The 24,410-nt window shown below is 43.9% G+C and overlaps 1 protein-coding gene across 1 annotated transcript in view; it reads left to right on the top strand.

Annotated features, from left to right (window-relative positions):
• Positions 1 to 4,443: 4,443 nt before the first annotated feature.
• The window catches only part of ZPLD1 (zona pellucida like domain containing 1), a 100,437-nt gene continuing 80,470 nt past the window's right edge, over positions 4,444 to 24,410 (top strand). The window contains exon 1 of the mRNA XM_075104595.1: positions 4,444 to 4,524. The gene's annotated coding sequence lies outside the window, so the exon portion shown is untranslated. The remainder of the gene's footprint in view (positions 4,525 to 24,410) is intronic.

Genomic DNA, 24,410 nt, shown 5'->3' with positions numbered 1-24,410 from the left:
TCCAGTGCCAATGTAGTCATGTTTTATGAACAAATAGCCAGCTGACACAAAGCTGTATGAAAACATACACATTAATAAATGCTTGTGTGTAACAGATGACACATACTTGCCATAACCTTAAGGATAACAATGTGTAGCTATCTGGACCAGAATAATTGTTAGAAAAACACTTCAATTTCAAGTGTTGTCCATTTCAAGACATAGTGTAGCCAAGATACAAATATTTGAAATAATTAAGTTCTATAGATGAGAAATCTGTTTTAAACTGAGACTTCTGTTATTTTTCTCCAATTTCTTCTTGAAGTAAGAATGAACTGCTTAGTACTGAAGATCATCATTTCTTCAGTTTGTGCAGTCTTATCCAGCAGCCAGTGAAGACGGAAATTCTGCATTTAGCTCCCTTTTCAAGGAATAGATTGGTGAACTAAGAAAAAAGAGGTGCAGAGCTATATCTGCTTTGACACTTGAGGTTAAGTATGTTGAACAAAAAAATTACCTGAAATTTCTTGCACTACTTTGCTTTCTGGGGTTCTTGGAGTAATCAAATATTCATCATAAGGTATAACTGAATTTCAGTTCCTGCAAAGAATGGGAGTGTTATGTACTCTTTTGTGTTGTGACTTTTAATAAAGATTTTGTCATAAAAAAGTACATGACTTCTCAAAGACTTTCACATTAAGATAGCTTCTCTGTTCTCTTCATTGCACGAATAAAAGGCAGACACTGACACTTGTGTATCATAGAATCATTATGGTTGGAAAAGGCCTCTAGGATCATCAGGTCTCCTGAACCATGCCCTGAAGTGCCACATCTACAGGTTTTTTTGAATACCTCCAGGGATGGTGACTCTACCACCTCTCTGGGCAGCCTGTTCCAGTGCCTGACCACTCTTGCAGTAAAGACATTTTTCCTAATATCCAATCTACACCTCCCCTGATGCAGCATGAAGCTCTTTTCTCCTAAGTTACTAGCAATAGAATGTGAGGAAAGATCAACACTCGCCTTGCTACAGCCTCCTTTCAGGTAGTTCTGGAGAGCGATAAGGTCTCCCCTCAGCCTCTTCTTCTCCAGGCCAAACAACCCCAGCTCCCTCAACCTCTCCTCAGAAGACCCGCTCTCCAGACCTTTCACCAGCTTCATTGCCCTTCTCTGGACGCTCTCTAGCACCTCAGTGTCCCTCTTGTAGTGAGGGGCCCAAATTTGCATACAGTATTCAAGGTGCGGCCTCACCAGTGTCGAGTACAGGGGCACGATCACTTCCCTACTCCTGCTGGCCATGCTATTCCTGATTACAAGCCAGGGTGCCATTGGCCTTCTTGGCCACCTGGGCACACTGCTGGCTCATGTTCAGCTGGCTGTCAACCAGCACCCCCAGGTCCTTCTCAGCTGGGCAGCTCTCCAGCCACTCTTCCCCAAGCCTGTAGTGTTGCATCGGGTTGTTGTGATGATCTATACACTGGTGCAACTTCTGATGCAAAGCCCCTTTCTTTCCCTACTTAACGGCAACTTTCTTCATGTAGTACTGAGTGCTAGACAATGAGCTCCAAGTGACTGTAATATTCTTCAGACACTTCAATTTTGTCCTGTTTTTCATATTTCTTATGTGGAACAGGATCATCTAGCCTGCTTGAACACCCCTCCTCTTCCCTTTGACAACACTTTAAAAGTTTTCTTAAAAGATTAAGTTGTTTCAGATCCTCTAAATCTTGAACGAAGGATGTCCGGGTAAATCGAATAGCAGAGATACTTTATTTGTAGTGGACTGAAAAAAGTTGTGATGGATTCTTGTATTGTGAACAAACTGATGGTCTTCCCATAATTGCCTGGAAGTGCCCTGATTTCACACATACACTTCTGGGACAGAAGTCATTTAGCATGTTAAAGCTGAGTTTTCAATTAAAAAAAAATTAAAAGAGGTAATGTGTGTACTTTAGTATGAAGGGATGATGAACAGAAACCAAGGAACATGGAGGTGCTTTGGCTTCGGTGCTTGGTTCTTTGGCATAATTTTATATTGGGGCTCTCCTGGAGATGTGGGATCTGCCTCCAGGACAGATACAGCTCATCTATAGGAAAGCATACTTGCCTGTTGCAGCACTGTGGAAATTAGGCATGCTTGCTTGGTTTTTTGTTTTTGGGTTTGTTGAGGGATGGTGGGGCTGGAGAGAAATAATGAGCTGAAGTCAACAGGTAGTCTGGCACTTTGGCAACCAGGACCTCCAAGGACTGTGACTCAGCCCCTGCTGCAAGCTGGAGCCTGTGGGGTGATGGTCAGGGCATTGACATCACTCTTGCTCTCATCAGTCTGGCTGATGAGGTAGGGGTAGGAGCAGCTGTGATGTCATACGCCACCAATGGCAGTGGGATGGCTAGGGAAGGGCCCTGGTGGTGAGCAGTACCCAGGCTTGGCCCTCTCCTGCCTCATGTCACTTAACTTAGCTCTTCCACTTTGTTATATGCTTAACTTGTGGAATGGACTCTACCCAAAGAGCTCTGACCATCTGCATGGCAAGGTTTGGCAGTAGGGAGGTTATAAGGGTGACTTCTGTAAGAAGTTGCTAGAAGCTTCTCCATGTTCAACAGAGCCGGTGCCAGCTGGCTCCAATACGGACCTACTGGTCAAGGCTGAGCCCATCAGTGATGGTGGTAGTATCTCTGGGATAACATATTTAAGAAGGGAGAAAAACTGCTGCACAACAGTAGCTGGAAGAGAAGAGTGAGAATGCAGGGTTGTGCCTCTCAGACATCAAGGTCCGTGAAGGAGGGGGAGGAGGTGCTTCAGGCATCTGAGCAGAGATTCCCCTGCAGCCTGTGGTGAAGACCATGGTGAGGCAAGCTGTGCCCCTGCAGCCCATGGGGGTTACTGCTGGAGCACAGATCCACCTGCAGCCTGTAGAGGACCCCATGCTGGAGCAGGTGGATGCACCCAGAGGAGGCTGTGACCCCATGGGAAGCTCATGCTGGAGCCGGGTCCAGGCTCCTGGCAGGACCTGTGGCCCTATGGAGAGAGGAACCCACACTGGAGCAGGTTTTCTGTCAGGACTTGTGACCCTGTGGAGGACCCATGCTGGAGCAGTCTGTCCTGAAGGATTACACTCCATGGAAGAGACCCATGCTGGAGCAGTGTTTGAAGAACCACATGTTTCTTCACAAGTAGCTCTTCCCATGGAAGAGAATTTCAGAAACCACATGCAGCCCATGGGAAGGACTTTTGTTGGAGAATCTTATGGAGGACTGTACCCTGTGGGATGGACCCTATGCTGGAGCAGGGGAAGAGTGTTGAGGAGTCCTTCCCTCTGAGGAGGAAGGAGTGGCAGATGCAAAATGCGATGAAATGACCACAACCCCCATTGCCCATCCCTCGGCACCACTGGAGGGGAGGAGGTAGAGAAAATCAGGAGTAAAGTTGAGCTTGCGAAGAAGGGAGGGATGGGGGGAAGGTGTTTTAAGATTTTATTTTATTTCTCATTATCCTACTCTGATATGACTGGTAATAAAATAATTTCTGCAAGTTGAGTCTGTTTTGCCTGTGATGGTAATTGGTGAACGATCTCTTCCTGTCCTGATCTTGTCCCATGAGCCTTTTATATTTTCTCTCTCCTGTCCAGCTGAGGAGGGGGAGTAATAGAGTGGCTTTGGGGAACACCTGGTGTCCAGCGAGGGTCAACCCACCACACCATCTGCAGAGGTCCTATCTGAATTCATATTGGTAATGTCCTAATATGGGCTTATCCCACTGTGTAGAAAGAATAGGTTTTTTAATTCAGGAAATTAAAAATAATGTGCTGCTTGCATTTTCAAAGGTGTAGTAAACATGGGTTGTGATATTATGGCCATCAGTGTTGCAGCTGGTCATTATTGGTGGCAACACTGAACGAGAATCAGCTGCCTTGAGGATCTGCCTCTTTTACCAAGGCAGGTGCCTTTTGCACTTGCCTGATGAGCTAACAGATTGGGAGCGTTAGAGCAGGCCAACAGCAGTCTCCATCTAGCATCTTCCTCTTTGAAACAGCCTCTTCTGTAATGGCACTAGGGCATATACTGAGGAAATGAAGCAGAAGTAAATATACCTCATGTAGCTGTACGCTCATCCTCCTGTTGCTGTGATGGGAATTCAAATGCATGTTTGAAATCTACATTGACGCAATTACCCAGAGTTTTAAGCCACAGGAATCAACTTCTGTTATGCCAGGCTGTGAGGCATGAGATCAGCATGGCTGTAAGCAATTGAAAATATTTTGCTTGATACAAGGAGATGAACACTGGGGTTATATGGCAGGTCCAACTGAATGAGCACTCCAGCTAATCTCTGCCGAAGATTTTCAGAGGGAAATATTTCTCCTTGTGCAAGATGGCTGGTACTTGATATGTCAGACCTCAGTGTTGTATATTTATCCTCTTAAAAAATGTGACATTTGAAATGTTGCTGTTCTTTGATTACAGATTTACCAGTGTTTCTTCCTGGAAAGAGCAGGTGTTGATGGACTGCTGCTCTGTTTCAGCATGCCACGGTCAGAAGTGAAGGTAGGTGAAGCAAGACTGTGTTGGGGGATGAAGAAGGGAAGACAAGTGTGGTTCTGTCTGGAGTTCAAATGACAGCTCAGATCCTGGAGGGAGGTTTTATTTGAAAAGGGCAAGCTGGTCTGCCAATCAACAGGTATCTAAAATGCAGTTATACAAAAACATAAGATAGAACTCTTCTACCTGGAAAATAGTATGTATAAAAGTGTGGGCATATGCACATACAAATACAATGCTTTTGGGGGGAAAAAAGTCTTTCTTAACTGCTGGGTATAACTGTAAAAGACAGGTAAGTTTTCTTTTTCATTTTTATAAAAGAAAAAAGACCTTAAGTAAGTTTAACAACCCTTCCTGAATTCTTCAGTACACAGTCTCAGAACAGGGAGACTAAAATGCTGGTGCTGAAAGACTGAGCTTTGCTAGAAGCTGAGACTGTGGTGGCCCAGCCAGTGAGCTAGTTAAGCAGAACATCGTGCTGATTGTTATGCAGGCAGCCCACTGATTCCTCAAAAAACCTTCTGCATATGCAATTGCATCTGTTGAGTTGTGAATTGAAGGCCTGTAGACCACATTTTCCACCTGGTTTTTCTAAATGCTTTGAGCATGGTTGGAGCTTTTCCTAATGTTTTGTCACTACTTCCCTTGCTCTTTCTGAAGTGTTTCAACACTGAAAGGAACAGTATGGAAATGTGTGTACATCTTAAAGATGAATGTATGATCTCATGGAAGGAAGCAAGAATATATCTTGGGTATTCTTGCAAAGATAGTTTTGAAGTGACAAATACAGTGGTGGGGAGTGACTCTGTATTTTGGAAGAATAAACATCCTTATTCTCTCCTGTGATCTAGGTCGAAACTTGTAACGGCCTGCAGTAACGTGCTGAACAATCAATCAGACCTACACTAAAAGCAAACTCAGCAACAAGGTGGCGATGCCACCACTCTGGTCTTTCCTTGTATGTAGAAGCAGAAAGTTTGAGCTGATCCTTTTTTTGTATAGGAGAAACAAGCTGTGGAGTGGGTGGGAGCTGCAATATGGCTAAGCGTAGGCTTGCTGAAATGTGAGGTCTTGCAGTGTAAAACAGGGGCTTCATGCTTTTTATGGGGTGGACTAAGAAGGCTGCAAAAAGCTGTATGAAAAGGTTGCAGCAAAGTGAAAAGTGGGAGGGTGGATGTGTGCGCACTAAAGAAAATATGCAAACGCAAGGCCTTTCAGAATGAAAATAAAACTAATGCACACTCAATTAGCTTGGTACTGGAGTGTTCTATTTCCCAGACAATGCTGGCATCATGTGGCCACTTTATTTAGCTTGTCTTGTACTAAAATATTGCTGAAAAATCTTTGCTCTTTCTCAGCATCTTTCTGATTGGAATCCCCAAAGAAGCTCACAAACACCACTAAACTCAGCTGCTTCACTTGGCTGGATACCCTGGGATACTATCTCCACTTTACAGAAGACATAAGGAGTCTTAAGTGGTGGTTTGGGGTCTCTTACTTTCTGACCAAACATCACTAATAACATTTTTCAAATGATCAGACTGCCTCTTCCACATGCAGAAGTGTTTTTAGCTGTGTGTTGCTTCTGTATCTAAATGAGGAAGAAATTGCCATCGGCATGGCAGGCCGTGGTAAGGAGGGGGAGTAATGTTAGGTGACAGTGGGTTTGCAGGGAGGGAAAAGAAACTCTAAGGCAGCAATTCTTCCTAGAAAGGAAGAGCATGGACTGTAAGAGGAGAGGCGAAGCTCACTTTGGAAAAAGCTGAAGAGGGAAAGATCTTGCTGTGGCCAGGAGATAGGCACCCAGGGAACAGGAGTGGAACAAGGAGGAAAGGGAGCTCTAATGCTTTTCATGTGTACCCTGCAAAGGAGCAGCACCCTGTAGAAGGTCTTAGTAAAGCAGACTTCAGTGACTCCTAAGCTATGGAGAAGTGTATCATTCTGAATTTAGCTGATTAGTTTAATTATCCAGGCTATAGAAAATGAGGGTAACTTCACAGCGATACTACTGGTATTCTGGAAGAATGAAATCCTGTGTAGAGATAGTATCTAACACTAGTTGAATTGGGATCCTGTTAGACCAGACTTATAGAATTTTGCAGAAATGCCCCTGAAGCTCAAGTAAATAAAGCCTAGGTAGTGTAGCTTTAATCAATGACACTAATAGCTTACTAACCTCCATCCAAAATAACCTGCCAAGAACAGAATCTGTTCAGGGGAGTTCTTCTTTGAAGTTCTGTACATCCAGATAAAATGGAAATCTTGGCAAGAAACATAAAACAGTCAAAAAGAGGGTATTTCTCCAAGCTATGTTTCAGATTGTGGAAGAGATGATACAGCATTCTTAAACATTAAGACAGAGCATGTGCATAATTGCACACTTGCACAAATGTACAGAAGAGCTGTGCATAGTTGTATACATTTCTGTACATAAGAACACTCATGTCTATGTAGACGTGTGGCTTTCTGCAAAGGCTCTCTATAGTTTAAGAAACCTCATACAGGTGCAAAAGGCGTGAAAGTATAAAATGGAAAAGGAACGGTAAAACTATTAAACCTTCTTCAGACTTTGTACAAGCCCAGTAAGTCTCAGGTTTCCGGATACCTGGTATCAGCAAGCAGGAAGTAAATTAAAGGGAAACACATGCCTCATTCTAAAGTATACAGTGCTAGCTGTATAAATGCAGACATGTGTCTTGGGTAAATATTGATAATTATGGCTCTGATTTTATAGCTTTTATGTACTTTTTGTTATGTGTTTGGCTGAGGGAACCTTTAATCCAACTGCCTTGCTTAAATTGGTTGCACTTTGTTAAAATTTCTAGCTTGGATCAAAGCTTTGGCAGAGAATAAAATACAAAATACAAAAATTCTGTAATAAAGAGGTATCCGCATTGCATAGTAGAAAATAGATATTTAACTGTTTTTCTATCTAGGTGATAATGCAAAGCAGATAAATAAATCACTTCTCCATTATCACTGAGATTCCAAGTGCAGTGTCCTGCAGATAAGTGAAATACAGGCCCTTTGCCTTCCTATGGTAAACTCTGAAAGAGCTTCTGTCCAAAAAGGAGATACTTTTATTTCTCTGGCTATATATGATTAAATGCAAAGTTTAATATATGCACATACTTACTGTGTGAGGTCTGCTAGACTATTTGTTCCCAAAGACTACTCTTTTCACACTGGTTCTTAGAGGTGCATTGATAAAAGGAAGTGAAAGCACTGTGTGTGCTCTTTATGTTTCTTCCAGTGTAGCTTTAAACAGAAGGCTACCTGCATCATTAAAAGTTGTTGGGCTGGATACACGTTGACCTCGCATTGCCATTATCTAGAGTTCACTGTTGGCATAGGACTTGATAAAAGCTATTAAATAGTTATTTCTTCTCCTGAGTATTTTGGAAGGGGGTGAATGGAAAGGAGTGGAAAAGGAAAATGAGAAAGTGGATAATGTGACTGAGGGGAAGAGAAGAGGTTCTTCTGCTTAACTGAGGAGCTAGGGAAAAGGTGAGACTTTTGGTAGGTTACTCTCTCTCAACTGTAGTTCTGCCTCTCATTTCTCCTGGCTGGAAGAATGAGAAGTTTTAATACATATTCTTAGAGGCTTTTGCATAGCTTTGAGTGAAGGATGGGGCCTGTTATTAGTGATGATATTAGTAATTTTGGGCCATAATGGCAGGTAATCTTCCTGATGCCTATGTACCTTTACCAGAGCCATAGAGAGCAAGCATTTACAGATAGAAATGAAGTACATCTTTACAAGGCAAACATGGTCTACATCTCTTGCTGCCACAGGACAAAACCTACTTGGGATATGAAAGAAAAATAATGAGCTGGTTGAGGTTTTTTTCCTAAACGGTTACTTCAGCCTTTCACTCTGGTTTCTCAATGGAGTCAGTTATAGCAAGTAACAGTTACCACTAAACATCCCTGCAAGGCACGCTTCATGCTCACTGGAACATTGTCTATCAATCTGACGCATTGCAGGAAGGACTGGGATATTAAATGCAATGTAAGAGACATTTAAAATGTGAAGAAATAAGCATACGCTGGAAGTTGAAGATACTGAAGTGTTTATTGTAGTCCAGCTCAGACCTAAATCTCTTCTCAAGGAAAGAATAAAACATGTTAAATACCCTTTTTTTTAAGGGGGAGGAAGGAGGAGGCCTTTTTAGACAATTCAGATCTTGGTTTCCTACCTAGTTTATTAAAGATTAAAAGCTTTAGAGTGCATGTCTCCAAGTATTTTTGGTGACAGACCTCATATTTAGGGAAGTTTCAGCTCTGTTTTTGGGGATGAGAGACAGAAGTAGAGTACAGACTGAATAATCAGCTCAAATACCCCAGGGAAAAACTTATGACTTAATTGAAAATTATGTCAAATTCCCCTTTCAAATAAACTAGTCTTTCCTTAAACTTTTATAGGGGACAGTATTCTGGTAATGGTAGAAAAGTGAAGTTCCTCTTGCTACAAAAAAAACCCCATACAAACAAAAAACAACAAACAAACCCAAAGAGATCAGGACTGGCAAGACTGCACGGCTACAGGAATTGGTGGGTTTTACTTTATGGGGAAGAATGGTTAAAGTATTAGAGCTTCAAGATCAAAGCACTTTTTAAAGATACCTTTGAAGCTATTAAATTCAGGATGATATCCCTACTTCCCTGGGCTGTACCAGCTGCAACCCTGTTCTAGGATAGACGGGGAGGAATGTAATGTTTGGATCAGGGCTGTTATATTCACACTTAACTAATACATACCAGGATCAACAGGAAGGAGGATTGCACTCAACTCAGGTGGCATTATGCTGGAAGAAGACGGGATATGGTGGGATACTGCCTCAGCTCTTCAATGTGGGGAAGGAAAGGAGCATTGAGGGAACTGTGTGATCTTCAGCAGTCATTTAGACAGGTTGTAGGTTTTATATCTTATATGGGAGATAGAGACTGGCAGAGCCATAGTGCCTGTCCATTCATCGTGTGGGTCCAGAGCAGAAGGACAAGCAGATGTTGGGGCTTGGGTTGGCTGCTTTCTGGTAGTCCCTCTGGCTGCCTTGCTACAGGAGCAATTCTGGCCTCACCAGATGGATCTGGTCTGTGGGACTGGAGACTGAAGGAAAAGCTTGCAGGGCTGCACTGTAAAATGTAAAATATGTACCTGAGGGAAAGACCATGGGAACCATGCCTTGATGGTATGCCTTGAGAATAAGTGAAAACAGGTAATACCACAAAGGGTAACAGGTGTCTTACGGATCCTGGGTTTGGACTGACTTAGTGCTGTTGAAAAGCAGTTGGAGGGAGAGTTTAGTATTTAAAAAAACAAACCAAACCAAAAAACCCTACCTGAAGCCAAACTGGTTTGCTGGTAGAGGCACACAGAATTCTGTCTGCTTAAGACATTCTTTCTGCTCTTTCCCCAACCACTAGCTGCATTTCTAACTCATTCCTACCTGATTTTTTTCTCCTTTATTCTCCTTCAGTAGGCTTTATTCTCCTTTAGTACCATTTCCATGCTAGATGAGAGGCTGTCTTCATGGCAGGCGCTCTCTTGAGAAAATCACCATGAGCTTTGTAAGCAGTGTTCCTTGTTCCTGTCACAATTTCTCTGCTGCAGTATAGCTTGTAAAACTGAATTTGATTTTGCTGCTGTTTTTTCTTTCTTCCAAATATATATCTTAAGGTATATAGAGGCTGTCATGGCTTTTTAAACTTATGAGGTGGAGTGGGTAATTGTATTAAACGAAGGCATGAGACACGAAACTCTTTCAGCATCCCTAAAAGAAATCTGGAAATTTTGCATCTCTAACATTTCCTTGGTGTGCTTGAGTTCTTTATAATTTATAGATTAATCAGTTCAACCCTTCCAACTTTTTTAATGAGAAAACTACCCATAATCTATAGCAATAGCTTCAATATAGTATATCTTACGCTGGCAATAAAAACATGCTACAAGATTTTAATCTAGTATTGTGGAATACTCTTGGGTATTTTTTTAAATTAACATAAGGGCCGACTGCTGGAAGATACTCCATGAAAACAAATTATATTATTAATCAAACGAAAGCACAGAATTCTCCACATAGTGGTTTTAAAATGCCCAAGATGGTCTTTAATTGAAATGTTACAGAAAATAACAGGATGAGAAACTGTGTACTTGGTGCTTAATTAACTTTACAATGTATGTTCAGCAGTTTGTATTAAATGGTGGGACCAAAATGCAACTATGTAAGATGTTGTCAACACACTGAGTCCATCTATCTATTGACTAATAATAAATTTCAACTTAGATTAATAAGCACCTTCTTAATTAAAGAGTGTCATTCCTTGTTGCACGCTGAACTGGCTGATGCTAAATGCCATTTCCATGCATTGTCTTCCATTAACTTCAGCACTTGCCTTTCCTTATGAGGATTATCTGTCACGTAAAGAAACCAGGTTTTAACGACACTTTTTTCTCTCAGCATCTGTCATGTAGTTGATTGTGGCTTTTTTGCATACTTTTATTTAAATACAGGGTGTGTTTTAGCCTTCTGTGGTTGTGAAAAGGATACAGGAGATCTAAAGAACTCTATTTTGTACAGAAGGCCTTGGCTGCTGGTCCTTCATGGGGTTTCTGTTTGCTCCGGGGGCCAGGCATAGAGATGACTGCCCCCCTGAAGGTATGGGCCTTGTCAACTTTGTGCTTTTGCTCTGGAGCCTGCTCAAAATAGCTAGAGGAAGAGACATCTAGATTTCAACAGAAGATCCAGACAGTCTTGCAGCAGTGATGGATAGTGGATGACTGGGGAGGGGTACGAGGACAGGACAAACATATGATCATGCATTCCTGTTATACTCTGCCCAAGCCACACTGCTGTGACTTTGTTCTGTCTGTGGATCTTCATGCTACAAAAAGCTACTTTCAAACCTGGTCAGCGCTGGAGCCCTCAGGATTTTCTCCCTGTACCTGCTGTCCTCTTGGGTTAGCAGATGTGTGCTCCTTTTATACCAGCACAGCAGCTCCAACCCTGCTGAGCCTTAGCTGTGCCCTGACACTGCCGTCTTTGGTCTTGTTCTCACCACCTCAGCGCTGGCTGGTGAAGCCCCTGGTTATGGCTGGTGTGGTGGGCCTACAGGATCAGTCAAATATAAATAGTTTTTCTGTACCTGGCAAGAGACTCATCTCTCCTTTTTTTTTTTTTTTTTTTTTGTAACTTTATAGCAGGTTGTACAGGATGGATTGTAGTACAGTGTGACACCCCTCTTTAAATATCCAAGCAGGACACTGGGCTTGAGCATACTGCCAAAAAAGCAGGGGAAGATGGTAAGCAATAATCTTGGTACTATTAAGTACCTCTTGATGTCTGAAGCAACTGTTCAGGACCTGTTCCCTTCTGCTTTATTGGAGAAGGGCTCTTCTCTGGAAGGAAGGAATGTCACCTACAGGAACCCCTGCTATGGGCAGTGGATGGCTGGGGCTAGGGACAGGATACCTCTGGGGTTTGAGCTGGGGGAAGTGGGATGACATCAGGATGACATGGTAGGCTAGGGCCTGGGGTGGGATGATAGCAGTGAGAGCAAGCAAAGGTTTTCCTCTGTGGTCAGCTGAGCTTTCAGCCACCTGACCCAGGTGAGTGTCAGTGATATCTTGTAATATCCAGAGCTGACTCTGCTTTTTAACTTGTGCTGGTCAATAAATCTTGCCTGTAGTGGGAAGGATCTTGTGTCTCTTGGTGCAAAGGTACCAAGTAAGCTGAGTGTGTCCTCTAGTGGCCTGTTAGTATCAGCTACTGAAGAGTTGGGGCTTGCTGGGCTTTTAATCTGCTGGGATCCTTGATGTTCCTTGTTAATTAAGACCTGCAAATCTGTGAAAGAAAAGAAAATGACCACCAGAGAGCAGGGATATCTACGTTGCTTGCTATCAAGCACCTGCTCAGCACTGCAGGCATCTGTATTGCACTAGAAGGACTGCCATTATAAGACATGTGCAAACTCTTTAAAATGGTGCCACAACTGGATCTCGCTGCCAAAGCATTCGTACTTTTGTTAAATATACAGTAGAAGCTTTCAGTAAACTAAAAGCTCTAATAGATGTGATATTTTGAACAAGGACAAAGTAAATATTAGATCACAGTAGCCTTAATTTATTAATATTTACTTCTGTAATTTGCAATGCTGTGTTGTAGGGTAACACAAAGCTCTGTGTTGTCCCCCTATGCATCTGAGATGTCTCCTATAATCTGGGTTTTGTAGTTTCTTAGCAGCAGGCACCCAGGCTGGGTGTCAGAGGATGCAGTTTCAAAACCTCCAGTCCATCTGACTTGGATTATAGCAGGATCTACTGCCTTCCACAAGCGAACTGCAGAAGCAGAGTTGCTCATCCCAAGCATGTTAGTGTGAAAGCAAGCCCTGGCCCAATAGAGCCTATGTATCCTGAAGAAAGTCCATTCCCTGAAGTACAGACTTAAGTGACAAGCAGTAACAGTACTAACAATCAGTTTATCTATATATCTGCAATCTTTCATTTTTAATCCCAAGCAGTATAAGCATCTAGCAGGTAAGATTGAACAAGTGTCATTTTTGTCTTGTTTTTAGTTTCTGGGGAATGTGTGCATGAGCAACGTTGCTTCTCATCTTCCACAGCATCCTTCCATAGATGTGTTCACATTTGTGCTTTCCTGCAGCTCTGAGGTGCTTATATACCTTGATGTCATTGAAGAAAGTTATTACTAATGGTCACTAAGGGCAAAACATTCTCTGCAATAAGAAACTTTCATAATTTTGTACTTCAGATTTGTGGTGCTAGCTCACAGACATGAGTAAATTGTAAAATTCTGCTGGTGCAGTGTGTGTTTTCCACAGCCTTCCATTGTGCCCCTGACTCAGAGGTTATTTCCCTCTGAGGTATCTGGCCCTGCTTCAGCAGTGACTCAACTGTTTGTGGCGTTGAACACCACGAATGACAGTCTGGCATATTGAGGAAAGCTGAAACTGGCACTGATTATATATTAATATGCTGTAGCTAAGCAGCTACTTTATGAGCATCTGAGTCATGCCTGCAGCTTGCATGAGTCATGAGGTCTGCATGCCTGCAGACCAGGCCCAGAAAAGTCTGAGGTAATTTGGAATAAGGCCTACTGCTTATGCTCTTCCTTTCTCCAACCAGAGCCCTGTGTCATTTAGGTACCTTGGCAGCTAGGGAGAGCTGCTGTTACCCTGGAAGAAAGAGAAACCTGGAAAATAGGACTTAACTCCCCTTCTGTCTCTGCCTAGTGTCTGACATGGAGACAGCCTTGAGCATGCATGAAGCTCCTGGTTTTCTTCTTGTGGTGGTTTCTCTCGTGACTGTGTTCAACAACGTATGCCTGCAAAAGGATCAGTTAGGGCACATTTGGGTTTTCAGAAGTATATGAAACACACTCCACAACACTTGGTGTTTCTAAAAATTGCCTCTTCAGTAGCTGTCTCCCAGGCTTTTTTCTCAGGTCAATTGACTTTTTTCTTCATAAAACAAATGCTTGAATTTTTAATCAGTTTTTTGTCCTTGTCTAATATGGACATGGATGCTTTCTGTGGTGCGGTTAGTCACCCTTGGAGAAAGATGATTTGAGAATGCTCTGAGATAGGAGGGAAGATGAAAAAGCATACCTGTTGCTCTTTTGTTATTCCTTGCTGTTTAAGGGCACAGGAAAGACTTCAACAGCTGCTTTCTCTTTAGACTGAAGCACCCTCATACCTGCTTTTAAAGTTTTGCTGGGATGAGTGCTGAAAAAAAGAAATAAGTCTTTGACTTTTGCCTGTACAGTAGAAACTATTTTAATGTTAACATTTTTTTGTAATGAGACTGGGAAATGGCGATGTCTCAGATATGAGCTACCCTCCCCCCTCACCCTGCCCCAGCCAAAAAAGCTGTGACTAGCAAAAGCTGGCTTGGTTGAAATTACTAAAATGCATTTTAGCCCCAAAAATATTCCCTAGCTGATTCCTAGAGAGTTTAGGATGTTGCCTGGAAAGAAGCAGGCTCTCTTCACCTGTGGAAAAAGCAACAGCTTTTGGAACAAAAAAGTATTCAAATGGCAGACTGAAAAGTGATGGTAACTGGCAAATGGGGAAAACTGCCTCCCGGTCTGGGCTCCTTGAGGGAGCTGCTTTTCCTGGTGAATAGCTAATGTGCTCTCACCACCTTTTGTGTGCAGACCGATGCTCAGGAGAGGCAGGATGGAGACAGCTTTGCTGGTGTAACGTGCGTGATAACGCCTATCAGTCTGGGGCTAGGAAAAGGATCTGTGCTGGGGAAAGGATAGGGGAAATAGGATACAAGATACGAAAGTAGAACCGTGTCTGAACAGTGTTTTCTAGCGTATCTGTTCTTTACAGGCACAAACTCACTATCCAATTTATTTTATAGCAAGAAACTAGTACCTTTGAAGTCCTTTAACTGAACAAAGATTTGTTATATTTGCCTTTTCTCGACTAGCTCTGATCTCTTTGCTCTCATTCGGTGTTCTGATTTCTGTATTAGCTGATGCTTCAGGGAAAGGCAAAGAAACAAAATGAGTGCCTTAAAATGTAGTACACCTATATAAGCTGTGGAGAGCTACGTGTGAGAAATGCTTCCTTGTCTGCAAGGGTGATCTGTCTGTGCAGTGAGGCCTGAAATTTGACTATTATCTTTTTCCAACCTTTATTGTAGCTTGTGGAGCTGAAAACATTATTAATGTAAATAAAATTACTCAAACTTTCCTAGGTAATTTAATCCTCCTCTAATTTTCAGAGGCAGTGAGTCCCTCAGGTTGGTTTGCAGTCCAAGCTGGCAGCTGTTCTTTGCCCCAGAGCTTGTTTTTGCTGGAGCTGTGGGATGAGGAACTAACAAAGTCTTCGCATTCTGACCCAATGCACTGTACAGCTGAGCACTTTGCAAGGACTCAGATTTGTGTTGTGTGCTGGTATATTTTAAAATCAAAATCCCTTGTCAGGTCAGAAACATCCCCGTTACCAAGACAGGTCAGGAGCACATGGTGTGACTGTTGGCATATTTTGGCACATGCCTCAGGTCCAAGCTAGCCCTTATCCTGGGCTGGCCCTGCTGGGTGCCAGGAGGAATGAGTGAAAACAGAGAGCTGCAGCCGAGCCAGGCCCTGCAGATGGCAGCAGAACAGCACTGAAGGCAGAGCCTGGTTCACACGGCACAGCAGCATCCCCAGCTCTGCCTCAGCTGGAAAGCTTCGGACATCTTCCACGGAACCCTTCTCTGAGGCTGAAGGGTGAGGGCAGTGAATTCAGATATCCAAAGCGTGTGCCAAGGTCCCATGTTGGAGTTCAACACCTTGCATTCAGGCACGGCAAAAGAATAATGCTTTGGAAAAAAGTGAACCATAAAGAGGGGAAAATAAAATGCCTCAAACACAGTACATACTATAAGGTGATGTTATCTCTCTGCCCTGTTATAGCCCTACTGTGTAAATACTGGTGAAGGAACTCAAATTAGGGTGGTGTTTCCCACGAGTGGGTCTTAACTACAGTTATGATGAATGCTCTTTGTTCTCGGCCTGAGCCGAGGGATGCTTTCTGCAAAGCAAAACAGGTTCAGTGATACAGACTGGGAGAAACCTGCTCCCAAAGTAGCTCTTAACCGCATGGTTAGCACTTTCTCCCTTGAGACATTGGTTCAGAAGCCTTTGGACAGGAAAGGAGCTGAAGTAACGACGAGTGGTTCTCTGACTATTAAGTAGCAGAGTCTGTTGCTGCTGGGGCTAAAGGATGAATTGCAAGAGCTGTAGGGCTCCCAATGTACCTTGTCCTGATCACTGTCCTCCCACATGGGTTGGTTGTAAGGTGGGAGGCAGGCATCAGCTCTGAATTTCTATCACTTCCAGAGTACTCGGTTTATTCTGAGAAAATCTTCAGCCAGCTGCCGAAGCTGGTTACGAGCCTGTTTTGCACGGTTAGCTTATGTGCCAGGATCTAGCTCTGGGTGTCTGTTATGATTATTTATTATTGTGGGTGAATGTAATCATTACAGCAGGCTGAAGAGGCCATTTACTGTATATAATAACTGCTGATTTTATTTGTTGGTATATTTTACTGTTAGTAAAAGCCCCCGCAGCAATGGATCTGGTGTTCTGATATCAATCAAAATAAGACTGCTATGAGAAAAGGCTATCACCCATGCAAAACAGCTCCTCTTCAGCAGCATTTTTATTATGTATTTTTAATACACATGCAGGTGGTAGTACATAACCTCTGGAAGACATGCAATTAAACAGTGTACCTGCACTCTTTTCAGAACTCATGCCAGTATACCAATTTTATGTCTGCAGTCATGTTTCTGCTAGTGGTTTCTCACAATGGCCATAAAAATTAAACAAAAGGCAGTGTTCTCTATAATGTGGTTTATTAGGCATATTGAGCAGTAATACACAAATCAATGAACCTGTGTGTAGCCAAATGCTTCTAAGTCATGACTGTGGTACTCACTGGCTTGAAAATGAGCTCAAAATTGAGTTTGCTTTTAACAATAAGGGTCAGCAGGATGAGTGCTTTGCTTTATGCTTACCAGCCCCATTGTTGACCTCTAGAACACTAGATGGTCAGCTGGGGGGGTTGTTCCCCTATTTATTTATTTTAAATAACAAAAAGCTTCATCTGGCTCATAATAACTTGCAGCACTGTCAAGTCAAAATAGTCGAGTACTTACAGCAAAACGAAAAATGGTGAATCTCAGAAGTGCCATTGTGTTATCAATTTCCTGACCTAAGTTGGTTAGATATTAAGGGCTGCCACAGTAGTGGGGTGTAGGAGTAAGAGGAGCAGATCATAATCCAAAACTTCAGCTGCGATAGAAGAAATACAGAGTTTAAATATCTAGGTTTGACTCGGGTAGAGTCTGGAAAAAAAGGACTCTGTCTCAGAACATACCAGTTGGTTAAAAGACACTGCAAGATGTTGCCTGTGGTTTTGTATGGTTGGTCTTGGTCTGTTTTGCTAAAATACTTAAGGATTTGAGAGAATGACTGTCTTCAGTGGTGACAGCACTTCTTGGCACAAGTACCTGAATTTGAATCACATTTCTGTTAAAAGAATCTATAGTTTTGTATTTAAGGAAACAGGTCAGCGAAAAAAGACAGAAGGCAGATCGCACTTAGCAGTATACATTAGCTGGCAGTTGGGCACTTCTCTTGGAAGATGATCCAGTCATGAGGATCCTTCTGCAGAGGAAGCTTGGCTGTGCTTTGTATCCAATGATTGTCCCAAGCACTGGGCCATCCTAGGCTATGCAAGTGGAATCACACTGAAACTGTTGCTTAGTCACAAAAATATTAAGATTTTAATTCTTTGAGCTCAGCCCTTTGCCTCTGTTAAGTGGCCATCAGCTGGGGAGGGGGAGGAAGCAGATGACTTGCCATAGATTGAATGGACCACTGAGTTTTCAGTGACCAACTTTGAAAGATTGTTTTGGAAGCATTGTCTGAAACAACATTCCGATCTTGCTTCCCCTCATTTTAGTCACTGGCCTTGAAATGCATTCCTTGCATGCTGTTAGAAGTTTAACTAGTTTTCATATTGGAACCCTGGGGCTTGTGGAGTCTGCTTGGGTTCTGCCCACGTGGTGAGCTGTGTGCCTGTGCTGCTCATGTGCTGCGTTAGTTTGACTCAAGCTACTTCTCATCCAGAAACCATTTTCCATGTTAGCTAATGGGCACACCTAGCATTACCCACATCTTTGCAAGATGCCGTAGTACACACAAACATACAGATAAATACCTGTAGCCTGCCACCATTTCTAGAAGACCTCAGGGTAACTCCTTTGTATCACCTCCCCCTGAACAGCACTTATGTATTTGACTGTTGTAAAATTGTAGGCTATGCAGGGTGGACAAGGACTTCAAGAGATCGTGTAGACCATCTCTGAGTCAAGACAGTAAACTCTGAGTCAGAGAAGTGTCTTAGACAAAGACAGCAACACAACAGGTGCAGAGACAGACAGAAATGGAACTCAGAATATTTGTCAGTGGTCTGCTGCCAAAATGAGAGGACTTCTGGAGGGTGTGTTCTGGAACCTGTACTGCTAAGAAGGTAGAGAAGGTGGTTATTAAATCTACTGCTGCTGAATGTTAAATTCCCTGAGCTCGAAAGAACTGGAGGTAGCTTAGCAATGAAAAATAGCTTGAGAAATCAGGAAAATCGCGTGTGTAATAGAGAGAAATAGCATAGGATGGAAGGAAAGAAGTAAAATAAACTCAGCAGAACAAGTATGAGGTACTTGACTTGAGCAGGAACAATGAATTGCACAGAAGCAGGACGGGGGAATAACTCAGCAGGTATAACTCAGAGATGGGAATAACTCTAGTCTTCTCTACAAAAGAGGATGTAGGGGATGGTAATGTATCACAAGCAGCATATGAGTCAGTGCCATGACACTAGGGAAAGAGGCAAATACATTACTAGAATGTATAGTAGAAGGGATTACAGTCCATCAGACGCATGAAGCGGTATGTCTGCTCAGTATCGCTCTGTTCTGGTGCTGCTGGAATGCTGGAGCTGTTCTGCACAGAGCTCTCCAGTAAAGATGTGACCTCCTGGGAAGAGCTCAGCTGAGAGCACCAAGGAAGGCTCAGAGATCTGGAAAATGCAAACTGTGGCTGGACGGAGCAAACTGATATGGTGTTTAGCTTAGAAAACAGAATTCCTCTGTCTGGGCATGTCTCTAAATCTGCAAGAGGAGGGAAATTGTGTTGCCTGTCTCTGTGGTGGGTAAGATGAGACCTGATGGACCTGAATTGCTGCAGCAGAGATTTAGGGTAAGGTGTTAGGAGAAATCTGCAGTGATTAAGATGGAAAGGATGGGAAGAGGGACTCTCTGCACTCTGAGCAATTGCTCTCTGCAATTGGAGGTCTTAAAGAACAGACTAAACACCTGTCAAGAGTGACACCAGCAACCTATGATCCTTCTGTTACAGTGTTTCTGTGAGCTGCCTGCATTTTTTTTGAGCACTATCTCCAGCCTTCCTCATTTTTTAAACCTTGTGGGATTCTTTTTCCCTCCATTTCCCTCCATTTGCAAGTACACCTTTGCACTAGTGCAATCCATGCCTGTCTGCCAGAGTCTCCCATGCAGCTGCCTAGTGCTGCTCGCTGAATTTCCTCAGCTGTTCAGCCTGGGAATGCTTCTGTCAGGGAGTCCTCGTGCCCTAGGACTCGGGGTCACTTGGTTCCCCCGCCAGCCCTATTCAGAACGATCCTGGGGGTGTCTAGACCCTTCTGCGCACCGATGGGTGGTGTTGAGCGGGGCTCCTGATGTGTGTCCTGCGGCCCCGGCCCTGTGGCGCTGACTGGAAGCGGGGGGCGGGGCAGCGGCCCACCGAAACCAACGCCTGCGGCGCGGCGGGAAAACGCGGGCAGTGTGAGGCGGCGGTGGGCGGGGCGCCCGCCAGGGGGCGCTGCCCGACAAGGAACGTGGCCGTGCCCCTGGTCGCCGTTAGAGCCCCCTCTGCGTGGGGTGCGGGCGGGGCGGGGCGGCCAGGGGAGGTGGCGTCCGGGGGGTGGAAGGAGAGGCGGCTGGAGCAGCAGCCCTCCCGCCGGACGGGGCGGCCTCTGGTGTCGGCTGAGACCGCGGCGGCGAGGCGTATGGCTGTGGCTGTAGGCGCCTCCGCACCAGGCACTGCCGTGCCCCCGCCGCTTTGTTGCCAGCCGAGGCTAGCGGCGCTCTTGCCTGCTAAAACAGGAAAGGTTGTTAAAGCAGGCGGTCGGAGCGAGCCAGGGCCGTTCAGTTTCGGGGGAGGAAGGTGGGATGAGTTCTCAAGAGGCCTCTTGAAGAGGAAGGGAATAATGGGGAACAGGAGGCTGGAGAGCAGCTCTGCAGAGAGGGACCTGGGGGTTCTGGTCGACGGCAAGTGGAACATGAGCCAACAGTGTGCCCTGGCAGCCAAGAGGGCCAACCGTGTCCTGGGGTGCATCAAGCCCTGCATTGCAGCCGGTCGGGGGAGGTGGTTGTCCCGCTCTGCTCTGCCCTGGTGCGGCCTCACCTCCAGTGCTGTGTGCAGCTTTGCGTGCCACAGACATTAAGGATACAAAGCTACTAGAGAGTGTCCAGAGGAGGGCCACAAAGTTGGTGAAGGGTTTAGAGGAGAAACAGTATGAGGAGTGTAAAGTCACTTGGTTTACTCTGCCTGGAGAAGTGGAGACTGAGGGCAGACCTCATCATGGTCTGCAGCTTCCTCACAAGGGGAGGAGGAGGGGCAGGCGCTGATGTCTTCTCTCTGGTGACCAACAACAGGACCCGAGGGAATGGCAGGAAGATGTGCCAGGGGAGGTTTAGGTTGGATATCAGGAAACGGTTCTTCACCCGGAGGGTGGTGGAGCACTGGAACAGGCTCCCCAGGGAGGCAGTCACGCCACCAAACCTGACAATATTCAAGAAGCACCTGGACAATGCCTTGAGACACATGGTGTGGTTTTTGGCGTTGTCCTGTGCAGGGACAGGAGTTGGACTCGATGGTCCTTGTGGGTCCTTTCCAACTCAGGATATTCTATGACTCTGAGATTCTATGATCTGCTGTCTGTGCTTGGGGTGGTGGGGCAAGGAGCAGTTGCTCAGGTTGCAGCAGAGGGTACGTAGGGAGTGTGTGGTAAAACGTTTCGGTGCCTGAGAAAAGCGAAGTGCTAGAAGCTGCGCAAGGCAGGGGGGTGGATGCTGTAACCACAGGTCTATTTAATAAGAGATTTGCTATTTTTTTTCAGGATGTGCACAGTAATTGCTGGTTCCACCCTGGAAAGGGGGAGCTGGGGGGGACCTAAATGATCCTCTCGTGGTTCCTTCCAGCCCTATTACTTTTTTTTCCTTCTCTTGAACCTCGAGTTCCTTACAAATGCTAGTCCCACTTTTCTAATTAGCTGTCCAGACTTCCAGAGAGCTTATTACACAGCTGTCACTCTAGGTGCTTGAGTACCTTTGTATGCCTTTAGGTTCTAGACACTTTCTATCTACTTTGGAATAAGATTTAGAGCATCCCATAGGTGAATTTGAAAACTTGGTCATCAATAGAGTGAACCTGCTCTGGTTACCTGTCACCTCTGCTCTAAATTCTTACTGAGCCCTTTAGTAGCTTAACATGTGACAATCTCAAAAGCAATGTGACATGGTTAACTCTATCATTCACTATTAAGAGAAGATGTAATCTCTTCTTGCATGAGCCCTTTCAACTATTTTCATCTTCTCAGGGGCTGGGAGCAAAGCCTCAAGGTTTTTGTTGTTTTGCTTTGTTAGATTGTGTTGTCTTAGGAAAAATATTTGGGATTTACTGCATGTCTTTTAGAGCAGGATTCTGCAGGTCTGGAAGACCTTTTGATTTGCCTGCAAGCTGGTCCCAAACTGCAAACTTATCTGCAAACCGTGTCTTGCCTCTTGTTCCCTGGAAATGAAAGGAAGCGTTTTGCTATTAATGTATTTTCAACTATACTTAATATGAATAATAATGATCTCATTAAGGGCTGACAAACCTGTCCTTTTTAGAAACTTTATTTTAACATGGGATGATTTGAATTTCCATAGATAAATTAAGTGTTAGCCTTGAGTAAGTACAAATTTGTAGATAATTAAAATCAGGATTAGTGAGAGAGGAGGTGAAGAATGGGGGTCAGATGCAAACCACTGTGGGTCAGGCACCATCAGTTTTGCTTTTGCATTTTTGTGCTGTTCAGAATAAAGTTTTTGATTTTGCTGGTTAGAACAAGGTTTTTAATAGTTTGGTGTACTGAGTCCTTCACTTCTAAACTCAGCCTTATCTCAGTGCCAGTGATAAGCTCTCTTACTTAACTAAAAGGTTTGAATATATACTTAGTGTCCTGCTAACTTTATGGGAGTGTTCTACAGACACCTAAACAGGTGCAAAGGGTTCAATTTAGTTGGGAAAACTTACTGCTTGTGTTTTGTTGTCAGGGATATATATTCTTCTAAATTTATTTGGGATTTCCTTACAGATAGCGTTTTAAGTATTTATTTTTATGTCTGTTTCTTCTCTTGCTCATTGCCTATCTAGTCTTCTGGCAGCTCTTTTGTATGGGTGATTAAAAGGGGATTCAGCCCTTATGGTCAAATTATGCATGTGGCTTTGAGACCTTGGCTCTTGACCAACTTGGTATTCATTTGGTCCCCATAATGGTAGCATCTATGTGCTGCCAGTAACTCTTCTGGTAATAGAAGATCAGTGAAATGAAAAGCCATCTTGGCTGTTTCCCCCCGCCTTTGTTTTAGCTGTCCCAGAGATGCAGAAAGATGTTTATCATAAAAGTCACAGCATCGTCTTGTGCCACTGAAGAGCTCAGGAATCCTGCTGGAATCTGGCTATTCTGTGAGGTTTCTTTTGTCATTTTTAGAAACAGGACATCCACCTCCCAAGGTGCTGATGCTTCACCCTGTAACTTGAAGGGAGGAGGGGGCACGTTAGGCTCCAGCAGGGTTCATAAACCCCCAGGGGACTGAAAAATATTAAACTACTAGTTTTCTTTGTTTCTGATAGCTACAGTTCCTGTGAAGAAGCTGAACCTTTCCTCTAACTGACAGTAAAAAAAAAACACCCCCAAAACCCAACCAAACAAAAAAACTCCAAAACAAAACAACCCCTGCCCCAAACCCTACCCCAAACAAAACAAAACCTTCCCCCCAACAGTCAAACCCCCCAAAATGGAAATGTATTATGCCACTGTGGTAACTTGCAGTAGGTTGAAGATAATTGGGACAGACGGGGAAAAAAGAAATCCAACCCTGCAGAGCTTCTTCCAACTACCTGCAATTTTTTGATATTTTTTCTTTTAGTACGAAGTGAAAAGACTCCTAGATAAGGTATAGAGGGACGTAAGCAGAAGTCAGCACTCCACTGCACATTTCCCAGATGTGTCAGTGGACTGGTTCCTATCTCCTGCATTACATCAGAGCCTCATGGTGGGAATCTTCTCTGAATCTCCTTCAGTTTCCATTCTGTCAGGATAATGTCTATTGTAGCTGCCAAGTTTCTGCCCTGATCTGTCATCATTATTTGGCTGTTCAGAAAAGGGGAGAACTCCTAAGTACTACTGGGTGGCAGTTTTGCAGGCATGAGCTGAGTTCCCCTCCTTCTCCAAAAGTCAGGAGCAGAAGCTGGCAGGTAGTGGGTATATACTGACGGACCTGAAGCTTGAGAGGCATCGTGTCAGGATAGAGCAAGACGAGCAATTGAAAGTGGGTAGTTGCCATTATTGTAGCGCTGTGTGTGTGAGCGTAGCCAGTTTCCATGTCTTGCCCTCTGAGAATGAGAAGGCTGCAGGGATGGTGGGAAGAGTAGAGGAACTGCTCTGACGGGAGTGGTGCTTCAAGGAGGACAGGCTTTTTAGAAGGTATATAAATTCCCTCTGGCTTGGCAGGTTTTTAAGTCTGCCTCCCATTGATGTTATGTAGAGGTATTCTGCAGAAGCTGGATTCTTCTGGATTAGCTGTGCATTTATGCCCTTGTGATGACTTCCATATTTATATCTGTGGTGGAAAGCAAGTAATTATGATTAGGTGTTTTATGTATTTAGAATTATTGGACATCATATGTGGATATTGGCCTTCTAAGATGCAGCTGAAATGAAGCCAGGGTATAAAAACAGCGAAGCAGGACACTTACTTTTCATAGCTTGTCTGGAGTTTCCATGTATTGTGCTGTTTACAGCAGTGTGTGGTTCCGACTTTTGAGAAAATGAGATTTAGAAACTAAAGATATTTCTCTGTGGTGATATAGTTTGCAATAATTCCAGCACAGCCAAAGTTCCCTGCAAATAAAGAAAAGGTTGAGCCCTATGAATTTACTTCTTTTATTTTAAAATTGCTGCTGCAATTGTTGTAAGTGCTTGGAAAGCAAGATTAGAACGTTATTAGAAACTTGTCCCTTGGGGCA

The sequence above is a fragment of the Phalacrocorax aristotelis genome, chromosome 1 (genome assembly GCF_949628215.1).
Source record: "Phalacrocorax aristotelis chromosome 1, bGulAri2.1, whole genome shotgun sequence".
Classification (NCBI taxonomy): Eukaryota; Metazoa; Chordata; class Aves; order Suliformes; family Phalacrocoracidae; genus Phalacrocorax; species Phalacrocorax aristotelis.
This window is presented reverse-complemented; position numbering and strand designations above follow the sequence as displayed.